The following is a 7,694-nucleotide window of genomic DNA, read 5'->3' as shown; positions in this document are numbered from 1 at the left end:
ACGAGACTGCGACCGGTTTTTCGGAGCACAGCATTTGATTCGGGACCGATAGGTTGTGAAGTGGCCACTGGAGTAGTTACGGTGCGTTTCGGGCTTGAAGTTGAGTGGCGACGATCGAAACGCATCGTTGGAAGTCGAGAGGGTAACGCGTGTTTGTAAATATGTCCGACCGGAAGTACTCTGTGACTGGTCCCTGGTAGCCGTAGTGGAGTGCCGCAGATAAGAGATGCTAATTTGCAACCAAGGACACACACAAAATGAATGAAGTAATTGATGATTTTTTGCCGAAATTTGTTACAAGAGTAATTTGCCCGAGCTGAATGAACCAACAATTGATCGTCAAACGAAATATCGGTTAAATATTCTTCACATTTATCATTCGTCCTTTACAAATTTCCTCTGTATTAAGATTACATTCAATTACAATTGTGGGCCTGTCGGCATCGAGCAACACCCGCGAAACAATCAAAACGCGTTCACCCTCGAAATGCTACGCCGAAAATAACCCTCAAACGGCGGCTCAGCTTTCGGCCGTCCCCGATGACTCCCTAACACCTCGCAAAAAGGAAAAACCAGAGCAAACATAAAAAATATTGCAACGCCAAAAAAGGTAGCAAAATCGATCAAAAAATGCCCAAAATCACGCAAAAAATTGGACCGCCACCGATTATGATCGACACACGACGCATCTGTCGTGCTGGCTGGTTCCGTTCCGTTCCGTTGCTGTGTGTTCCGCTCGCGTGCCACAGGAAACCGAACACGCCGCTGGACAGCTACAATGTGTAGCAATCGAGGATATCGAGCCATGGTCCGGGTCGAAATCGGAGGGTAGTTGAGAGTAATTAATTTTCCTGGCCACCGTCCCGACACCCACCAGTCTTGGCGTGCGTGTCTGAGCAGGCCGGTCGAGGAAGTCAACGTCGAGTTCGGAAGCTTGAGCCTGGCGGCGTAAACAACGCCCGCCGCTCCTAATTGCTCGTTCCTTAAGGTGAACGCGATTTATGCAAATGCAGCTGTCACCATCCGGTTCCGCTTGGTTGCGCCGCCGCCGCCTCCGCCGTGCAGTTGGGCTCCCAACCAAAAAGGACCTCCTAATGGCTTCATTGTGAGGAATGCCGGTTTTTCGACACCCTTTCACGTACCTTTCGACGTGCCGGAAGCGAACGTTTAACGTTCTCGGCCCCACCCGGCGCACGGCCTGACTGGCACCGACAACGGCCACGAAGCAGCGAGGTGGAACTGTTTTATTTTGATTTTGATCCCTGAAACCTGATTTTTTTACCTGCACCTTTCCTGCCACAGCGGAACTGTCAACGGTTTTTCACCTTCCCAACACCTTTCCGCGACCGGTGGACAGAGAGGTCCCCTGTGCTCTGGATCTTGGGCAGCCAGAAAAAAACTGTCCTGTCCCAATGTCCTGCTTACAAGATGCTGCCGCCGAGGGTAGCCCTTAGGTCCTTCGGGTCTGAGTGGTGTCCTCTCGTGGTACCTCCTGCCGAGATCGGGATGGAGGATTAGTTGCGGTGGCTTCCGACCGACCGTAATCCCATAAACATTGTCACTTTAGACGATTGTTGAAAGGTGCCAAAAGTAGCCGATTGTCGTCGCCTAGCAGAGGGACACCTCGGAGGACATCAACGGCCAATGGCAAGAAAGGAACCGCAGTGGAGTGTCGCAGTAGGTGTCCGGTACGGGCTCGTGCCAGGGCTATGATTTGCTCAGCGGGTCAGAAAGAGGATTTGTGGTGCTGCTGTAGCATCTGATGCTTTTACTAGTAGCGGAAAATGGTGGCCCGGTTTGGCGTATTTTTTATGGGTTTATTAACAAATGATGTTCTGTCGAACAGAATCATTTAGGAATGGATTCTAATTTCTGACAACACATGTGGCCACAATAAAATGATGCGAAAGTAGATGAAATGAAGAGACCACTTAAAGACCGCTCGTCCCGTGGGAATAGGTTGACACATTTTGACACGTGCCGCGCTGAGTGTTATTAGAAAACTATTAGCACGGCTCCATTGCACGTTGAAATTGACACTTAAAAAACTAAAGCCACCAAGCAAAACACCTCGACCTCAACCAGCTGTGGTTTGCTTTCTTTTTTAGCGCAGCCGTTTCACACGTCTTGGCCACAGTTTCCCACAGCGGCACGTGGCCGGGTACTCGGCGCCATTTCCCTCGCCATGTTTCGGCTGGGACACGCGGCCCAATTGCGCATACTCCTCCGGGAGGCGTTCGGGCGTACGACGACGCTACGACGCTCCTCCCATCGGACGCTAAACGATTGCCCCGCGCGGAACCAACTTCCGGCCTGTGCTTCCGGAGCGCTCGCCGGCGGAAGCGCACGCCAACAAGTGGGTGCCACGTGGCGCCCACGCGGTTTGCCATTTTTAAACCCCGGGTGATTGTTTGTTCTTTCACCACCCCGAAAGTGTGGCCACGCGCCATGCTCGAGACGAGGAGACAGTAGTCAGAAGGTGAACCGACGGAGGGCCCCAAACCACGGAACCGGTAGCCCTAAATGGGCCTCAAATATATGATAATACGGGCCACGTGTGCCTTAACCCGCTCGCACTTTATTAGATAATTGGCTTTTATGGATATGACGGTGGCACGGATTTGTTGGCCGCGGCCGTTTGCAGGAATCTCGCTCCGGGAGCCGGCCGGAGTGGATTGAGTTGTTTAAAGGGCGTGAAATTATGCATTCGCTTCGCCTGTCAAACCACCCAAACGACCGACCGCCGTGTGTGTGTCGAAAGGACACACCGCAGCACAAACTCGCCGCACGTCCCCTCGCCCTCGGATCGGATTGCAGCCGAAAAGCGAAGGAACTGGGAAAAATGTAATGAATTTAAATGTTGTTTACTTTCGGGGGGCCCCCGGGTTATGTGATTGTTGCGTTCTGTTTGCTCAATGTTGTGTCGTCGATGTTTTCTTCGTTTTCCCCCTTTTTCTGACCGGCAGTCCCCGGGTGTTAATCCTCCCCGGTAGCTGGCTAATTTGATTGGAACCATCGGCGATCGAGAAGCTGGGCTGCCGGAAGCGTCGGCGAAAGAAAGCGCCCACGAAGGACAACCAAAGGACCGCACGCCAACAACTGTCACATGAGCCCGGTCGCGGCCCGGATGAAAGGGATTCCGCACTCAGGCAAGGCGGAGGCAAGCGTTTGAAAAATTGGACGCGATTCGTTTCGCTGCACGGTGGATGAACGGTGGTTCTCGGTGTGGTTCCCCGAAACGGTGCGCAGGATTTGGTATTTTTCTTTGAAAAATTCAAAAACAGGAAGCGCTGGAGGCCGCAATGCGGCCGAACAGATGCAAATGCGTAGGAGACGTACGGCAACGAATCCGATGCGGCCGGTGCGTGGTCGTGAATGGCCCAATTTCATGCCAAATCTGGCGGCAATGGCAGCCGGGAATTGCAGCGGAAATGTAAGCACACCCCCAACACGCCCGGGGGTTGGAAAAAGGGAGCAACGCGCAGACGGGGCAACGCGCTTCAGGGGACAGTTTTCAGTTGCCGCCGCCGGAGGCCACGGATACGTGACACATTGTTGGCTTCCGGTACGGCTCCGGCTCCCGGGTTACGCTCACAGGCACGCTTAATTATGGGCGGGTTCCGATGCATCTGGGTGGGAAATTGAATTTTCGCTCCCGGGCGTCGGGAGGAAATGGAAATGTTTGTGGGTAGGTTTTTTTTGTGCCTCGCGACTTTTCTTCCGCGTCCTGTGCACCGTTTTGCGGATGGCGACAGGGCTCCGGAACCCTCTCGGGATGGAGGAATCGCTTCGGCTCTAAAACGCCCGAGGCTATTAAAAGCTAATAAAATCGGGAATGTTCCGTTTGGCAGAAGCTAGGGGCTGCTGATTCGTTGCGCTGCAAATGCGTTCATTACATATTTACCTAACGTCAATCATGATTTCCACGGCGCTCGGGAAAACCAAACGGCACCAAATTGGCCGCTGTATCCTTGCTGCTCGCGCTAATCACGAACGGGCCGATTGTGCCGGGTTCCGGCTTTGGCTGGTTGTGCGCGGTGTTTGATGATGGGATTAGAGGTTTGCTCGGTTCGGTTTGCTCCAGGGGGCTCGCTAAGCTAGGTCGGTCTGCAAGGGACACGAAATCACAAACAGACAGCTAGGCGGCCCGGCCAGCCTAGTGTGTGGTGTGGCTAATTTCTTGGCTCGCGAGGAAACGAATCACATTAAAAAATACTTACCGCGAGTTTCGGTAGTTTTGTTTGTTTGCTTGTTGTTTTTTTACGCCACCGTGGTACCACAAACTATGGAATTTAAAGTGTAATTCCACTTAAAACGCTGTCGCTGATGGATTGTTTGGTTTGATCTTGAAAGTGATTGCCAGAAAACAACATGAAACAGTTTTGATTGAGCAGTACAACCAGCTACATTCGAGAGTAGTTCAAGTCTTACATTCTTGTTGTGTCGTCATCGCCTTATGTAATATTCCTGGTTTGGGTGATCATAACCTTCTTGGAAAAAACTTGGAACTTGGAACAGTAAGAACCGCAATTTGGGGTATTAAAAACAGCATCGAAAGGATGTTTATTATGAAGCGAAAGTCTTTAAATGGAAGTAACATACGGTCTGTGGTATAGTCGAAAAGAAAATGTCTTCGCATTTATGTTTGCTTGTATTTATTATATCGTGGGTTGCACGTGCCACCCGTGTCAGGAAGGTATTTTCTCGCATGCCGCATTTTTTGCCGAACGCCATCTTCACGTATGACAATGGAGAAATAAACTTAACATAGTGATATCGCACCGAAGAGCAAAACATTTAACATATCTACACCCACATGTTGTGTAGCAGTCAAAAGTCATAAGTTAGTCCTTCGTCAAATGATTCTATAATGCATAACAAGAGCCCTTCCATTAGAGCCTAGTGTTTGCAACGCCAATGGCTTTCAATTAATAAATTAAAACATTATCTAGATATCATGCCACTGCTCTGCGTTTGTAACGTTCTGTAAACCATCATTTTTAAGCCAATTCGGGTCTCCATTTCACGCCTTGTGAAGGCCAACAAATAATGTTTCCAATGCTAGCACACCAGCAAGTTGTTTTCTATGATTTATTTCAGTTTCAAAGGTCTCCTCCATGTAAAATCACAGCATATAAATATACAATTGGTAAGTATGTTTTGCATACAGGTCAATCGTCTGCTGATGAGAATACTAAAGACGAGACACACGAAGAAGGACATTTCGTAAAACGTCCTAACGATTTGCCTGCATTTGCCTCCCGAAATTGATTTATTTTTCAGTAGGATTGCTTCCCAAACGTTTATCGGTGCTGGCGATATGCGCAATGTGACACGTCCTCGCCAACCGATTGGCCACTTGGCCTAGAGCTGCTCAATTCACCCAGCAGCCAGTGTGCGGCAATAGGTTTCCATCTGTTCCGTCCATTCTTCCCACCGGTAAGCCGGCGATGGCAAAATAAATAATCCTGTGGTACTTGTGCTGAGCCCTCTGATGGTTGGATGTTATTTCACATGTCCCCATTTCGCCCTGGCGACCGCTGAAGGGGTTCACGTTGCGTGAAGGGTTGGGATAGGTTTTGTTCACCCAAAAACCGCACGCGTTTTCGGTTTGTGCAACGGTTTGCGCCTGCTAATCAAAGCGCCACTCTATATGACGGAACTCACCGGTGCTGCCGGCACCATTATCCTTGCGACGACGCATCTGTTCGTCCTGTGCGTGTGGCACGACCGGTGACGGTTGGGCACTTAAAGTGAACTGTTTCTGCCCTGGGCCGTTCGCGTTAATTCGATTTTACGACTTTAAAAATCAATGATAAGACAGTGGCCAGTTGAATGGGTCTTCCGGGCCGGACGCCGACACCAACGCGAGTGACCCACAATCTGCGGTGTATTACGGTTGACCGGCAGCCCAGCCGGCCAGGACTAATGTAGCCCGGTGGGCAATTACTGGCCGGGCACCGATTTTACGACCGGCCGACGGGTCGACCTCGTCCTCCACGCCCAAGTTGCCGAGCCGTACCGCGCTTGCTGCGTGGCGTCGAAGGCAATAAAAATTATGCCAATATTTGATTTGTCCGGCGATCGAATCGCAATAACGGTCGTCCGGCGAGAGGCACCACCGTGCGGCGTCGTATGGGGGCGCTACGATTGTCGGAAGGGACGGGTCCCGTTGGCGAAAACTCAAATTTGAGTCTTACACATTGTTTGCAAATGGATTTCGTCCTTTTCATGTGCCCCTTTGTTCCCGGTTCCACGGGCGGACGACGCGTCGTCCTTGGCGCACCACGCCAGCCAGCCAACCCCCGGGCAGGTGATGGTGAACCATTAAAGTGACAGCCAGCCCCGCGTTTTGCATTCGTTAAAAGGAAAAAAAACGAACCAGGAGAATCAGGGGTACTGTGTCGTTGTTGTCTCCCGGGGGGTGCATCGTGCAAGACCTGATTTCACATGCTAATGCTGGATTCCGGGCTGGAGGGGCACACGTAAAACAGGCGGAAGGTGAATGTCACAGGATTTAGTTGATTTTATTACCCGGCCCAGTGTGTGTTTGCCAAAGTAATGCTGTTTTCTGTGAGTAACATTTGATGGACAGGACACCATCGACATTCGGCGCACAGGCTTGCATTATTCATTGGTCGCTTGAAAAGGACCAAACCTGGCCGCCTGCTGGCGGTGCCCGAGAGGATGTGGGATCACCTTCCTTCCGGTCTGATTGATGAGCGCCTGTCACAATCATAAATGTTCCAATTAGAGCGCTCTTATCTTGGTGCAAAGTAACGGCTGGAAGTTGACAACCCGGACCAAGACCTGCTCGAGCCAGAAATCCTTTGATGGCTTAGTGGGCCGACGGCGAACGAAACTTCCAAGGCCCAGGGGTTGGCCCAGTCCAGCGCTGCCGTTTGCGTGGAGGAACACAAAATCATCAATCAGCCGCATTTAGCAGTTTGTCAGGAGCGCCAGCCAGGCAGCCAACCAGCGAGCCATTGTAGCGCCGGCTCGGGAGGTGAAAGGGCAGAGCACGAGATTTATGAGCACTCTCTAACGAACGGCCAGGAAGGCAGGTCCGGGAAGACCACCGGGGCCTGCACCGGGGGAACAATGGCTATAAAAATAATAGTAGTGCGCAGTGGAAATTCAATTCCAAGCCCTCGAGCACCGGGTGGTTCGTTATGCTGCCCGGGCCACTCGCCCGGGCCTGAGGAACCCCTGAGGTGTTGAACGCGCGGATTATTCGCATAATTCGGGAACGCAACGGGCGGTGCAACGCTGGCTGGCTGGGTGCGGCGAGAACAGGACCTCTCGGGACCGGGCTGCATCCCTTTCGGGCGGGCCTCGGGTTTCCGACCGGCCGGCCTTGGGGTCCGACCGTGTGCTTCCACACCGTTCCGTTGTGTCGGCTACCGGAACCGGCGGTCGACGCCGATTTTTAAAGCCCACGACCCTCCCGGAGGTCCCGAAGATGACGTTTGCCGTGCCGCTGTTTGTTTGCTTCGCGTAATTGTGATGAATTGGAGTTGCCGGCCGGCCGACCGGCCGGCGTTGTTGTTGTTGTTGACGGTGTTCCATTCGCCGCGGCTGCTCGGCAGATTTAAAGGGACCCCCGGTCCATCCGTCAGTCCGTCCATCTCAAAGGCCCGTCAAACGTGGCAAGGGGGCCGGATTGTTTTCCTACGCCGAGCACCGAGTGTGTG

This window comes from Anopheles cruzii, chromosome 2 (genome assembly GCF_943734635.1).
Source record: "Anopheles cruzii chromosome 2, idAnoCruzAS_RS32_06, whole genome shotgun sequence".
Classification (NCBI taxonomy): domain Eukaryota; kingdom Metazoa; phylum Arthropoda; class Insecta; order Diptera; family Culicidae; genus Anopheles; species Anopheles cruzii.
The sequence above is the reverse complement of the archived record's forward strand: the minus strand, read 5'-3'. Positions refer to the sequence as shown.